General features: G+C 40.6%; 1 protein-coding gene across 1 annotated transcript in view; it reads right to left on the bottom strand.

The window, feature by feature from the left end:
• Positions 1-14,537, bottom strand: part of LOC131485122 (uncharacterized) — a 240,932-nt gene that overhangs the window by 26,070 nt on the left and 200,325 nt on the right. The window contains exon 4 of the mRNA XM_058684176.1: positions 3,236-3,340. The gene's annotated coding sequence lies outside the window, so the exon portion shown is untranslated. The remainder of the gene's footprint in view (positions 1-3,235; positions 3,341-14,537) is intronic.

Raw genomic sequence — 14,537 nt, 5'->3', positions numbered from 1 at the left:
TATTTTTCTTACAGATCTTTTAATCCACTATCAGAGTCAGCATTCCTGTATGGCTCCTAAAATGTGCCAGCTTTGTGCCAGATTATAATCAAATCCTGGCTCCATTACTTCCAAATATATGACCTTAGGCAAGTTAATTTGTCCCTCTGTGCCATAGTATCCTCAACTGCAACAATGGGTTAGTAATAGTGCCCACCTTACAGAGTTGTTGAGAAGATTAAATAAATTAATATATGTGGAGAGATTTAAAAGTGTGAGTACACAGTAAAGGCTCAAAACATTTAAATATTTTTATGGTGAAAAGCAGAAAGAATAAGCCAAGACACCTAATTATTATAAATAATATATACTAATAATAATATATGCTAATGTGGTTTTGGTATATTTATTAATATATTACCTATCATGTGCCAAGTATCTGGGTAGGTATTTTACATGTATTTTCTCTAATTCAAATAATAAGTCTCTGAAGTAGGATTGATTCACTTCGTTTCCAGATGAAGAAACTGGTGTTCACAGAGGCTAAGGGATGTAGTCAAAGTTACATGTCCAGTGACTGTAGAGCCAGGATTTAAACCCAGGTGTAACTCCAGAGCCTATTCTCTTTCCCCTATCATGCAGCTTTCCAGAGCACCTCTGGTGGGGAACAATGAATTTAGGGTCAGGAACAACTCTAAGAAAGAGCAGAGAAAAAAGAGTGCAAACAGAAAGTCGGGCATAAAAGAAATAGAAGTGTTTGGAGATGGCGAAAGGCTCAGACCCATATTGAAGCTATCCCCTGAATGCTGTGCTTTTTTCCAAATGACCAGAATTGCAATAGAAGGTGCTGTTCCCTCTGAGTGATATTTCCCAAGTCTGAGAAGATGGGATGCACTAGGAATTCTTTCAGCCTTGCCATTTGAGATTGGAGAAGCAGGGAAAGAAGTGAAGGCAGTGAAATTAGAAATTCAAATGGCATATGATTAAATCACTTTGGACTCCACAGTTATTAACCCCAAGTTGGCTCATTCCTCTAAATCTTGAGCTCCTTCTCAAGTGTACTATACATTAAGTGCCAGAAAGTATTGATCTCTTCTTTCATACAGCTAGTACATTTCTCCACCACTGAAATGCAAAGAAGCAATAAATGCTGAATAAGAAGTTTCTTCTGGAAAGACCAGTAGTGAACACATTCTAAAGATGAGGCAGCAGTGATAAGTATCTTTCTGAAAAATGGAGACCTCCGATAGGAAGACCTATCCTGGAGGATCTGCCAAGGAATTTTTTACTATGGGGATTCACCCTAAGCACATTCACTCAATAAAGTGGTAGTGGCATTTGAAAGAATTTAGAAAGGTCTCTAAACTCTGATCTTGTCAGAATAGATTGTTGCAAAATGTTCCAGATAGTTCTTTAGAGCTTCATTTGAGGACCTTGACATAAGTCCAAAGCAAATCTCTGCCATAAAAGTTGTATTGGTAGAATGATTAAGCATTACGTGGTATTCTTTGCAGAGAGGTGTTCATTTGATGAGGAATTGGGGAAAGCTTTTTCATAACATTATTGCAGCTCTTTGCAAAGACTTCAGTATTTTCTGGCTTCCGTCCTTGGTCAGAAGTTAACCACCACTAGTTAAGATAATTAGTAGTACATAAAACAATGCTTGAGGTTTAACTCAACAGAGTGTGGGAATGGAAGGATGAAGGGGGAGGAGACACCAAGTGCCAGACTTAATTGCCAGAGGCAAAGTGAGTGTATTGGTCTCTGAATAGGCCATAGGCCAGACAGTAACCAGAATGATTTGATCTACAGAGATTCTGGTGTTGGTTAATTGTTTAGGGGATTCTTGGCATGGAAAGATATGCTTAACCTGCTAAAGCCCTACTTGACTTGCAATCTTTTAAAAGAGCAGTCTAGTAAGAACTTGGCTTACATTACCCCTAAAGTGAGTCCTAGCACTCACTCAATTACTAGACCTAGATGATTTCACAATGCAGAACACCTAGAGTGGAGACTTGATCAAGGCTACTAATGTCACAGGAACAAACTGTGAATCTTCCCCTTGTCTTCCCCCATAGATCTGAAACCACTTACTGGGTAAATGTGATCAAGAGAAAAGCACACACTCAAAACATTCACAGGCTCTTCAGCACTCACCCTGGACTTACACTAATTTATGGGGGCCCAAAAGCACATTAACACTGAGCCTTATAAGGGACAGTTATTAAATAGAATTTTAACCCATTGCAACTCATGGTTGGTCCTGTGGGACCCCAAACTCTTTTCCCATGGCTATTTTCCCATGATCTAAAGATAAAGATAAAATTGGACAATCTCAGCAACTGCAGGCATCTTTACATTGACTCCTTTACTCAGGACCTATGGGCTTTTACAACAGAGAGGGCCAAGTGTAAGCTCTTGGAATAACCCCTCATTGGCAAAATGCTTACAGAAAAGCAATATTACTGCCTTACACCCATTACCACCTAGCAATATATTGTACAATTGTTTGTTTGTATATGGTCTTTTTCCTTCCCTAGCATGTAATCTCCTTGAGGGCAGATATTTTGCCTATCCTGTTCACTGCTCTATCCTCAGTGTCTAGGACAATGACTGGCACATAATATATATTCAATTAATATTTATTGACTACATGGATGACTAAATTTCTGAAGGAGATTTCAGAAGTCAATGCCATCATCAAAGATTTGAAAGATACAGGTGTGGTAATTCCTACCATATTTCTATTTAAGTGAATATGGATGGGCCTTGGAGTATAAAAGTGAATAATCATAAACTTAATGATCTGGCATTTCAAACTGCAACTTTGGTCCAAGTGCAGTGTTCTTACTGGAACAACAACAACAAACATGTTTCTGACACTTGGAACACAGCTAATCATCTAATAAATGATTTTTTTGTATTTCCTAGCCCAATAAATATAAACACTTCAGACAGGTTGATTTTACTTTACAGTAAAATTTCAGTACAATTTCACTGTCCTACTTCAGCTATGCAACAACTTTTTGCGACTGTACTATATTTGCTAAACCAAACCTTGACCATCTTATTATCCCACAGGACATTATTATGCTTTGCTCTATTGATGACATCATGCTTATAAGACTGTGTTTTAATTAACTACTTTGCATTTAAGCTACCCCAAAATTTAGTGACTTAAAACAAAAATAAATATTTATTTCTCACAGTTTTTATGGATCAAAAATTCAAACAGGAAAGGGTAGGGAGGGCTTACCTCTACTGTGATGAAGGGGCCTCAGCTAGAAGGCTCTAAGGCTGGAGTTGGAATAATATGAAGGCTTTTTCACTCATGTGTTTGGCAACTGATACTGGCTGTTACCTAGCAAGGTTCCAAGGCAAATGTTGAGAGAGAAAGAGAGAAGGGATGGGAAGAGACAGAGAGAGAGAGGGAGAGAGAGAGAGAGAGAGGGAGTTAAGCTGCATCCTTTTTATAACTTAGTCTTGGAAATCACATAGCATCACTTACTTCGTTGGTTGGGGGAGGCACAAGCACCTACCCAGGTTAAAGAGGGGAGGGAACTTCACCAACCTCTTAGCAGGAGCAATGACAATCACATTGTAAGAAAAACATGTGGGGTGGGGTAAATATCAAGTGTGGATATATTTGGAAAATACAATCTGCCACATATTCAGAAGTAGCAGGTATGCTAGATACATATGCATGCCAAAAAATGAGAGATGAAGCCTTTGAAAATGCAGTGGTCTACTAGTGATCAAATGCAATTAATGAACTATGACTAAATCCTGGTTTGAAAAAAACAGCTATAAAACACTGTAGTCTCTATCCATAATTCCTAACTTGAATATAAGACAAATTTTGTTATCCCACTGTTCTGTATAGGTGTATTTGTGGTGTTTAAATACAAATTATAGTTCATAGGTTGTTGAATATCAATATGAAGTTGTATTAGACTAAAGAGGAAATGGGTAACACCCAGAAATTCTGCATGAAATTTTGCATTGTCTCCCTTCAGAGAGGAGGTGAGTACATTTTTGGTTATTATGAAGAAAAGATGCATTATATTTAGTAGAAGTGTGTGTGTGTGTGTGTGTGTGTGTGTGTGTGTCTAGGTATAGAAACAAGGGTGTATGTGGATATTGACTATTCAAAGGAGTGAGTAGTGGAACCTGATATTCTATAGGAAAATTAATTTCTTGCTTAAAATCCATTTCTGTTGCTTGCAAACAAAAAACCCAACTGATATAATTCCTCACATCAGAGAGAGTAACAGCAGCCACAGGATGAGAAGTAAACTCCATCATCCAGACCAACATCTGGGAGAGAAACAGCAATGGCAGTCAGTGATGATGGAAGATTTTGCTACCAACTGAAGACCATAGGAAAACTGCACCAGTAGCCATTACAAGGATTAAATGAGTCAGCCTTTGAAAAGCATTTACTATAGTGGCTAGGTAGTAAGGACCATACAAGTGCTGTTCAACAATAAGAAATTAAATAGTGCTAGCAAGAAAAATTAAACAGCATAAAAGTTTGGGGGGATTTCCACAAGGAAACAGAGGGAATTGGGGAGGTTAAATATCCCAGTCATTCTGTGATGGTCGTTTAGAGCCAAAGATACTTTTGCTACCTTTGAAATGGTTATCCATGCTCTAGACTGCCTTCTCCTGGCAGACAAAGATTCCTCACTTCATCCTATTGCCACCACCTTAGTCCACCTCTAGGCATTTCTGCCTAGATGACTGTACTATCCTATTATTATTTTTTTTTAATTTTTTTTTTAATGTTTATTTATTTTTGAGACAGAGAGAGACAGAGCATGAACGGGGGAGGGTCAGAGAGAGGGAGACACAGACTCTGAAACAGGCTCCAGGCTCTGAGCTGTCAGCACAGAGCCCGACGCGGGGCTCGAACTCACAGACCGCGAGATCATGACCTGAGCTGAAGTCGGCCGCTTAACCGGCTGAGCCACCCAGGCGCCCTGTACTATCCTATTAATTGTTCCCTGTAACTTCCACTCTCAACCTCCCTCCAACCCATTTTTCATATTACAACCAGGATGATGAAATTGAAAGTCTAATGTGACATTCTCCCAGATGAAAATCCTCCATCGTTTCTTTACTACTGATGCCAGCCAATAGCTCACTGTTTTTTTTCAATTCTCCCTCTAACTTTGGAAAGTTCTCTTCAAGTGACCATGGTAAAAGAATAGCAGGGTCTAAATTCTGAGCATATCTCTAGAGTTTACCATTGCTAGTGAAGAACAACATCAACAAAATTAATCTAACATCCATTTAATGACATATATACTAGTTACTATGCAGTATGGCAGTTAAATATAATCAGTCTATGAGTGCATCAGGGTATGAGAGATCAATGAGAAAATCAGACCACCTTAAATATTATGGAATAAAGATCTATTATAGCAATAAGACCTTTCAGAATTAGGGAAAATTTGGAGAACTAAAGCCCAAAATACAGAGTTAGAGGATGAGATAAAATTGCTCATCAACCTTCCTGACACACTGGCATGATTGAGCAAGTTACAGCCTACTGGGGAATTTGTGGAGCCAGGCACATCAGTTGCTGAAGTGAGTATGTGAAGAGGTGGTGGAGAAATCTATGGTAAGCTATTGCCTTTGCATCTGAGGGCAGGCCTGGGTTGCTGTTGGTTGGCAGTGTCAGCAGCTGGAAAGAAGAGCTAGACATGCAGTGGGGAGGGCCAGGCTAAGCTAGAACACATCAGGAAAATTTTTGTTGTTTTCTCTGATTTTAGATATTCATTCATCATCACCACAATCATATTCATATGTACTGTCTTAGTCAACTTGAGCTGCTGTAACAAAATACCATAGTCTACATGGCTTAAAAAAAGCAAACATTGATTTCTTACAGTCTGGAGGCTGGGAAGTCCAAGAGTAAGGTGACTGCAGATTTAGTATCTGTTGAGAGCTCTCTCTTCCTGGTTTGCAGATGGCTGCCTTCTTGCTGTGCTGTCACACAATGGAGAGAGAGATGACTCTGGTCTCTTTCTCTTCTTATAAGGACACCAATCCCATAAGGGAGTTCTATCCTCATGAACTCGTTGACACCCAACTCCCTCTCAAATGCTCCAATCCCAAATACCATCACATTGGAGAGTAGTGTTTCAACATATGAATTTGGCAGGACACAAACATTAAGTCTGTAGTATGAATGCACACATTTACATGCACACACACACACCAGAAAGTTATGGGTTTCTTTAAGGTGTGTTGTAGATTGGGTTCCCTAGAAGCAGATCCTGAAATGGGATTCCTGTTCAAGTGATTTGTTGCAGGAGTACTCTTAGGAAAAAGCAATGAGGGAAGCAGGTTAAAGTAAGGGAAGAATATGGTCTCAACTGGATGCAAGCTTAAATCTGATCCCCTGGAAAAGCTCTGGAGCATAATTTGCTCCAGCTAGACCCATCTCAAGGCAAGGGCACTGGCTCTTTTTTCCTCTCATGCCAGTCAGTCACTGGCTGAGGTCTATTGGTGGGGTGGTGGGTGGATGTAAAGCATTTGGCTGAGGGCAGTTCTCCAGAGAGCAGGCAGCTATGACAGTTATAAGTCAACACTTACTTTGTAAAGGGGATGGAGTGCAGCCCAATCTCATCCACTAAAAGATGCTTTAGGAGCAGAAATCTCTATATAGACAGCGTGAGGGAACTCAGTCAGCTGAAACAGAAGGCCCACAACAGAATCTTCTGTTCTACTCCCTTTGTTTCTGTTGTGACCTGAGACATGCCACTGATTCTGTAGCAGTTTGGTGTCTTGACTCCTATTTCTAGATATGCCTCTGTGGCTCAGTGCTTGGTTATGGAGGCTACATTTGCCATTGGATTTGCCATGGTTCCTATTTTCTCTTTTGTGTTACTGACCTCAGGTTGCCTGGGGCTGATGTTTGGATGTCCACTTCTATTTCACTGCTCATCAGGGTTCTCAGGCTCCCTCTACCCTAGCACCCCACCTCCCACCTCAGCATTGTTATGTGCAACATAACATAATCACACCCATAAAAAGAAAGAGTTTCCACACATAGCTGGTCTTTCCCTCATTCCACAGAACTGCCTCTGTGGTTTGCTTACTAGCTCTGATCCTATCGTTGCTCTCCTTTTTCCTCAGTATTTGTTATTTATTGCTGTGTAACAAATAATTCACAAATGTAACAGCTGAAAACAAAAACATTATCTCATCATTTTTGTGAGTTGGAAATTTGAGAGCAGCCTAGGTGGGCAGTTGTGGTTCAGAGGGTCTCATAAGGTTGCAGTCAACATGTTGGCCATGACTACAATCATATGAAGGCCGACTGGGATGGAAGAGCTGATTCCAAGATGGTGCCCTCACAGTCCATTTGGCAGAAGGCCTGTTTCTTCCTGTTGGAAGGAGACCGTCGTTTCTCACTATATGGAATTCTCCATAAAGCTACTTGATTGTTCCCAGGACATGGTAGCTTACGTCTCTCAGAATGAATGATCCAAGAGCAAGTGATTCAATGTCTTTTAAGACCTAGTCTCAAAACTTATGGACAGTTACTTTTGCCAAAATTATTTGTTAGACATGAGTCATTAAGTCCAGTCTATAACCAAGGGGAGTGGAATTAAACTCCATTTCTTCAAAAGAGAAGTATTAAAGAACTTGTGGACATGGTTTAAAACCAACACATACACATACCACAATAGCAGGGCTCTTGGGCAGCTGTTACCTGGTCCTTACCCACCTAGGATACTTGCAGATCTGAGGTAGCAGATTCTGAACCAAGAGAATGAGATTTACCTCCATGAAGGGAGATTACATAACCACTATTCTAGGACATCTAAGAATTAGTGAGACAGAGGAATGAACAGTGAGGGGAAAAAGGAAAAAGAAAATGGGCTCTGGGGTCAGATAGACTGGGTTTCCAACCTTCACTTTGACATTTCTAACCTAGCTTGGGCAAATCATTTTATTCAAACCAATAAAATTTTTTGAGTATTAATTGTGTGTTAAGCAGTGCACTAGATAGTGGGGATAGAGGGCTGAAAAAAATTTCACTTTTGTGGTGCTTATAGTCTGGTTAATCAGACAGACATTAAATAAGCCGTTTCAATTGTGATGGGGGTTATGTGCTATTAAAGCACATCCCAAGGAGATTTATCCTTATCTAAGGAATACAGGAAGACCTCCTTGGAGAAGGGACATTTTAAGTTGAAATTTGGAGGATGATTAAAAGTTAGGTGATAGATGGGGCGCCTGGGTGGCGCAGTTGGTTAAGCGTCCGACTTCAGCCAGGTCACGATCTCGCGGTCCGTCAGTTCGAGCCCCGCGTCAGGCTCTGGGCTGATGGCTCGGAGCCTGGAGCCTGTTTCCGATTCCGATTCTGTGTCTCCCTCTCTCTCTGCCCCTCCCCCGTTCATGTTCTGTCTCTCTCTGTCCCAAAAATAAATAAAAAACGTTAAAAAAAAAAAAAGTTAGGTGATAGGAACAGATAGTGCAAAGGTTGTGACGTACCAAGACCCTTGAACTTCTAAGGAGACAAAGGAAAGTCAGAGGGGCAGGAATATTCCTGGTGAAGGAGACAGTGGGGAGAGATGAGACTGGAAAGCTGGCTAGAGACCATACTTCTCTTGAGTCTCAGAGTCCACATTAAGGATAGGATATCTACAGGTTCACAACAATGGTCAGGCCAACTACTGACTTTTTAAAAATGTTCCACTAATAACTTGGAGCAAATCATTTAATCATGGATTCATTTTTAAAGCTTTTTTGTTTTAATTCCAGTATAGTTAACACACAGTGTTACATTAGTTTCAGGCGTACAATACAGTGATTCAACAATTCTATACATTACTCAGTGCTCATCATGATAAGTGTACTCTTTAATCCCCATTCCCTCTTTCCCCCTTCCCCTAACCATCAGTTCATTCTTTATAGTTAAGAGTCTGCTTCTTGGTTTGTTTCTCTTTTTTTCCCTTTGCTTGTTTTGCTTCTTAAATTCCACTTATGAGTAAAATCATATGGTATTTGTCTTTAACTGACTTATTTCACTTGGCATTATACTCTTTAGCTTCATCCATGTTGTCGCAAATGGCAAGATTTCATTCTTTTTTTTCTGGATAAATAATATATATATTATTTATATTATAATATAAATATATATTTATAATATACATTAACATTATAATATATAATATAATTATATATTAATTATATATAACTAATGATATAACATTAAATATATAAATATATTTATATTAATATATAATATATATAATACATATATATTACACACACACACACATACACATACCACGTCTTTCTTATCCATTCATCTATTGATGAATACTTGGGTTGCTTCCATAATTTGACTATTGTAAATAATGCTGCAATAAATATAGAGGTGCATATGTCCTTTCAAATTAGTGTTTTCATATTCTTTGGGTAAATACCCACTAGTGCAACTACTAGATCTTATGGTAGTTCTACTTTAATTTTTTTTTTTCAACTTTTTTTTTTTTTTTTTTAATTTATTTTTGGGACAGAGGGAGACAGAGCATGAACGGGGGAGGGGCAGAGAGAGAGGGAGACACAGAATCGGAAACAGGCTCCAGGCTCTGAGCCATCAGCCCAGAGCCTGACGCGGGGCTCGAACTCACGGACCGCGAGATCGTGACCTGGCTGAAGTCGGACGCTTAACCGACTGCGCCACCCAGGCGCCCCTACTTTAATTTTTTGAGGAACCTCCATACTGATCTCCACAGTGGCTGCACCAGTTTGCATTCCCACCAACAGTGCATCCACTGTTGTTTCTTGTGTTTTTGATTTTAGCCATTCTAACTCTTGTAAGATGGTATCTCATTGTGGTTTTGATTTGCATTTCCATGATGATAAGTGATGTTGAGCACCTTTTCATGTGTCTGTTGGCCATCTGGATGTCTTCTTTGGAGAAATATCTGTTCATATCTTCTGTCCGTTTTTAAATTAGATTATTTGTTTTTTGGGTGTTGAGCTGTAGAAGTTCTTTATATATTTTGGATACTAACCCTTTATTGGGTATATCACTTGCAAATATCTTCTCCCATTTCAACTATTGATTGTTTAAGTAGAGTTGTGGCTTGATGAGAGATGTACAAAACCTGGAAAATGAGTTAAAAAGGGACAAAGTGGATGCCCATTGGTGGAGCACTATAGGAGTTTAAGTGGGGAGGTGATGGTGGTGGGGGAAGTAAGAGACCATTAGGAGAGTAACAGATAGGACTTGGCCAATGACTGTGGGCTGGAGACAGGAATCAATGAACACTGTCCAAAAGGCAGATTTTTTTGATGGTGATGGTGGGTGATGGGTGGGTGGGAGCAGATTATACATTATGCTTTAGACATACAGAGTTCTAGAGACTTGTGAGATATGAACAGAAGTGTTGAAAGGCTTGGAGTTCAGGGAGGGCTGGGCTCTGAAGGCAGCTGTGAGGGTCTAGACATACATGCTACAATATCTTCCTGAATGAATGAGATGGCCATGGCTAGAGTGTAGCAAAAGTCCAGGGAACCCTCATATTTAAAGAGCAGGGAGAAATGGAGACTGCAAAGGTCCCTGAGAAGGAACAGAGATGGGAAGAGGAGGAAAACCTGGGAGGTGTAAGGTCTGAGCTAAAGAAGTGGTGTGTCTAGTGAATAAATGGGCAAAAGACATGAATAGACACTTCTCCAAAGAAGACATCCAGATGGCCAACCGACACATGAAAAAATGCTCCACATCACTCATCATCAGGGAAATACAAATCAAAACCACAATGAGATACCACCTTACACCTGTCAGAATGGCTAACATTAACAACTCAGGCAACAACAGATGTTGGTGAAGATACGGAGAAAGAGGATCTCTTTTGCATTGTTGGTTGGAATGCAAGCTGGTGCAGCTACTCTGGAAAACAGTATGGAGGTTCCTCAAAAAACTGAAAATAGAACTACCCTACAACCCAGCAATTGCACTACTAGGTATTTATCCAAGGGATACAGGTGTGCTGTTTCGAAAGGACACATGCACCCCAATGTTTATAGCAGCACTATCAACAATAGCCAAAGTATGGAAAGAGCCCAAATGTCCATTGATGGATGAATGGATAAAGAAGATGTGGTATGTATTTACAATGAGTATTACTCGGCAATCAAAAAGAATGAAATCTTGCCATTTGCAACTACGTGGATGGAACTGGAGGGTATTATGCTAAGTGAAATTAGTCAGAGAAAGACAAATATCATATGACTTCACTCATATGAGGACTTTAAGAGACAAACAGATGAACATAAGGGAAGGGAAGCAAAAATAATATAAAAACAGGGAGGGGGACAAAACATAAGAGACTCTTAAATATGGAGAACAAACAGAGGGTTACTGGAAGGGTTGTGGGAGGGGGGATGGGCTAAATGGGTAAGGGGCATTAAGGAATCTACTCCTGAAATCATTGTTGCACTATATGCTAATTAATTTGGATGTAAATTAAAAAAATAAAATTAATTAAAAAAAATTTTAAATATGGTGTTTTAGAGGAAGTGTTAGGTGGAATTATTGTTTTAATTAGGATAAATATAATCCTTATCTCATAGGACTCTTATGAGGATTAAAAGAGATAACATATGCAAAAAATATATTTTAGTAATTCATAGAGGTTTTTAATGTAGGTTGTTCTCTTTAGCAGAGAATGGGAGTATATGGGGTAAGGGTTGGGGGAAGAAGGCCAGAATGTTCCTTCTGAAGTAACTTCCCAACACCTGATGCATCTAAAGCAAACTTGTAGGCAATTACTGACACTTGGGGCCAGCCAACCTTTGATACAGTGCACTCTAACTTTGGAAATCATGAAAAATGACCCTGCTCTCAAAAAAAAAAAAAATCTCTACCTGCTTAGTACTGCTTAAAAATCCCTTCCAGGGAAGACCCACAAAGCCATTTTATTCTATAATAAAAGGTTTTAAAATGCAAATACCTGGAGCAGTTACCACAGCAATATGAAGGATAGAGTTAAGTATAATTATGTTATCAGATCTGCCCTCCCTTTTTTTTTTTTTTTTTAAACTTCAGAAAGGCACCCAGAACCAGGAAGGAGGAGGGAGGGGAGGGAGAGTTTGGTCACTGAAGGAGAAATAACAGAGGTGGGAGACACCCAAGGCAAATTTCACTGACTTCTCAGTTTCACAATTTTGCTTCAGGCAGGATCTGTTTATCTTCATATCTGTCCAGAAAAAATACAACTTTTGTGCACATGTACATTACATCTCTCTGGGTAGATGGTGCTAACCCTTACCTTAGCAGGAAGAATGCATCTCTCCTGTGTGTTCCACAGGAGTGTATTTTTCTCTGGGAAATGTTGGTGACCTATTATCTAGAATCTAAATGCAGATTCCCAACCCTGCCTAATTTAGGGTGCTGAGGGTGTGGAGTGGACCCAGAAGTTACCATGCTGAACCAGTGCAGGAATCACTTAAGTTGGCCCTTTAGGAATGGTACACCTGGGAACCCATCCTCGGAAACTGACCTGTGCTTCACCTTTCCAGTAAGCACTCAGGAATGTGTCAGGTTGTTAGGTTTACTTGTGTCTGGTGGGAAGGCATGTCCTAAACTAGAGTCTCCAGAACAGAGTAGAGGACTAAGAGAGTAATGGACCCCACTCCCCTCCCAAGGAAATGGGGAAAAGGAACTTCTGAATACATGGATGGGCTCCTCAGGCAACCAGTGGTATCACAGCATGGGCAGGGGGCTGTTCTTGGGCACTGAGGCCAAGGAAGCCTCTCTGAAGCCTGGAAGATTGCCAGGTCTCCATTTGTGTAATCTATATAATTGGCAGTGTCCTTTGTCAGGGCCTATGAGGATATTTCTCAGTCAATCACTGTCATATGCACAATCAGGTTATTTCTCTATGCAACCATTCCTTTTCTAGAGACCCTATACATCCTTGCAGTACATTAAATCCAGGAGGCTGTTTGTTACCATGGGATTCTGAATAATTAACTGAAGATGGCCCTTAAATTCAACTCAATTGTATTTGCACCTATTAAGCACCCATTATGTGCACCCTGATTGGAGGCCAGAGAAGCAGAACAGTCCTTGCCCTCAAGGCGGTTTATCTCAGTCCAGTTGGGAGATGTCAGGCTCAACCTGCCACCCCTCCCTCAATGCCACACTTCTCTCTCCACATGCCTTTCTTCTCCACTACCCACTCCCCTGCCCTAACCCCAGCTCCTGGACTTGAGACAGATCTGCTGAAGAAAGCTCTGGGGAGCTTCAGGCTCACCCTGGCTGCTGGTCTGCCTCCTGCCTGAGCCCAGCTCTGGTAACCAGATGCTGACGCCATCTCCTTTGTGCCTCAGTACTGCCTTGGACTCTGTCTTGTACCTGTAGGACAAGCCTCTGACTTCTCCTCATCAGGAACAATGTCATCATCTCCCCATACCACTCTGGCATGAACCACCCCAGTACACAATTACATCATGTAGTGCTAACGTCGACTTGTCTCATCCCTGTCTGTCACCCTCCTGATCTGCCCGCAGACTGAATTTCTGACATCTGTAGCTGGGTCTAGACTCTTTGTATATGACTTTCCCTCTTGTTCCCAATTCTAGTGAACAGACCTAATTCTAGTATTTACTCCTTTAATAATCAGTCCTACCCCATTTCAGTTAATCATAGATGTGCAGCTGTTTCTTGAGCTATGTCAGGGAAAAGGGAGTTTAAAAAAAGAAAACAAATGCAAGACAATGTGCACACAAATGTACAACAGTGTGGTACAGGGCACACACAAAATGGAATGACTCCAACTGAGAGTACAGTGCATATTCTGCTGGACCAGACCTGTGTATGCCAGTAGAGGCAATCATGTCATGCCAGTAGTCACCCAATCATGAGGGCATATTATCTCTCAAGATGCTCCTGCAAAGTGAGAGAAAATAGAAAGAACAGCAAAACTCTGAGGTCCTCAGCTAAAACAAACAAACAAACAAACAAACAAACAAACAAAACCCAAGGTGGCTGGCAAGCCATGCACTAAATTCCAAACAAGTAAAAGATTGGAAGAATGCTGGTCCCATGGACACTTAAAATGCAAAGTCAAAATAGGAATTCATTAGCCTTTCTCCAAGTCTCCTGACTTGGTTGACTATCATCCAGCCATCCAGACTAGAAATTTGTTGTTAGAGCAAAAATGAAGACTGACTCCAAAGACTGAGCACAAAGTGGAAGTCACTATTGCCAAGCAGGGGACCAATCCAGCAGAGCCTAGGCTCTAAGGGATGAAGTTGCAACAGGTCACAGAGCTTCCTGTATTGTGAAGGCAGAATCTCTGAGAGTTGCTGACAAGGGCTAGCCAGAGGTAGATTCTGTCATGTGCATGTAGCACCTTTTTTGGGATAATGACACTTGGCTGCTTTCTGTTGTGTGTCTCAGATACTGAAGAGGGATTACAGCACCCACCCCCCACCACCAGCAGGCCTGTACTGCTGTCAACATCCTAGGTGTGTGGTCAGGATGTGTTGCTGGGAATCATACTACTGCCTTCCTCTTCCAC

The sequence above is a fragment of the Neofelis nebulosa genome, chromosome 9 (assembly GCF_028018385.1).
Source record: "Neofelis nebulosa isolate mNeoNeb1 chromosome 9, mNeoNeb1.pri, whole genome shotgun sequence".
NCBI classification, from domain to species: Eukaryota; Metazoa; Chordata; class Mammalia; order Carnivora; family Felidae; genus Neofelis; species Neofelis nebulosa.
This window is presented reverse-complemented; position numbering and strand designations above follow the sequence as displayed.